The sequence below is a fragment of the Schistocerca gregaria genome, chromosome 2, assembly GCF_023897955.1.
Source record: "Schistocerca gregaria isolate iqSchGreg1 chromosome 2, iqSchGreg1.2, whole genome shotgun sequence".
Taxonomy (NCBI): Eukaryota; Metazoa; Arthropoda; class Insecta; order Orthoptera; family Acrididae; genus Schistocerca; species Schistocerca gregaria.
In genome coordinates this window covers 136,118,428-136,119,225 of record NC_064921.1, presented here as the reverse complement: position 1 = coordinate 136,119,225, position 798 = coordinate 136,118,428, and the positions used below count along the sequence as shown (strand labels likewise).

Sequence of the window (798 nt, the reverse complement as noted above, 5' to 3'; positions counted from 1 at the left end):
GAAATGGGTACATCCCAGATGGGAATTTGAATGGCTGATGCTCGCATGGCCTCAGGAAATGACGTACCATCAGGTTATCATATAGATGGCCAAGTTACAGCTCTTTGAGATTCAATAAATTTAACGCTCACCGGCCACTTGCCCATCTTCTTTTTCTGTGGGGATGCACAAACAGTGCCCAAACTCTTACAGGAATCGGCAACGCACCACGTGTAATGAGTATAATGGGCTGGGGCATTACAAATGTAGTGCAGGACAAGAGAATGTGAGTCTTGTGGTAAGGCGTGCCAGAGATAAATCCCTGCAGTCGCACTATCATCCATGTCCTTGGTGGCTCAGATGGATAGAGCGTCTGCCTTGTAAGCAGGATATCCCGGGTTCGAGTCCCGGTTGGGGCACACATTTTCATCTGTCCCCATGGACACAAGTCAACGACTGTAAGCAGCTAAGGGTTGTAATTTCATAGTAATTTCAACAATAACTCACATCAAATATTAATGTAAATCTCAAACATTTGCGATCTCAGAAAAATTAGGTACATTATGTGACATAATAATATCTCAATACTTTTAAAACCACACAAGTTAATATCTGACAGCAAATGAACCGTTTCACAGTGACCTTCTGAATTAACAAGTTTCAATTGCTTCATGCGATTTGAACAAATGTTATCTTAGATGATAGCAATTCACTACAGCTATCATCCCTAAAAGCTACATCTCTGTTTCTATTTCATTTATTGATTTATGATGTCTTTTACATGTTTTTCATTATGCAAATGTTCGTCAGAACATCATA

At 40.1% G+C, this 798-nt stretch overlaps 1 non-coding gene across 1 annotated transcript; it reads left to right on the top strand.

The window, feature by feature from the left end:
- Positions 1-324: 324 nt before the first annotated feature.
- Trnat-ugu (transfer RNA threonine (anticodon UGU)) lies at positions 325-398 on the top strand. Its single transcript has one exon. It is a non-coding gene; the product is annotated as a tRNA-Thr (tRNA).
- Positions 399-798: the final 400 nt, after the last annotated feature.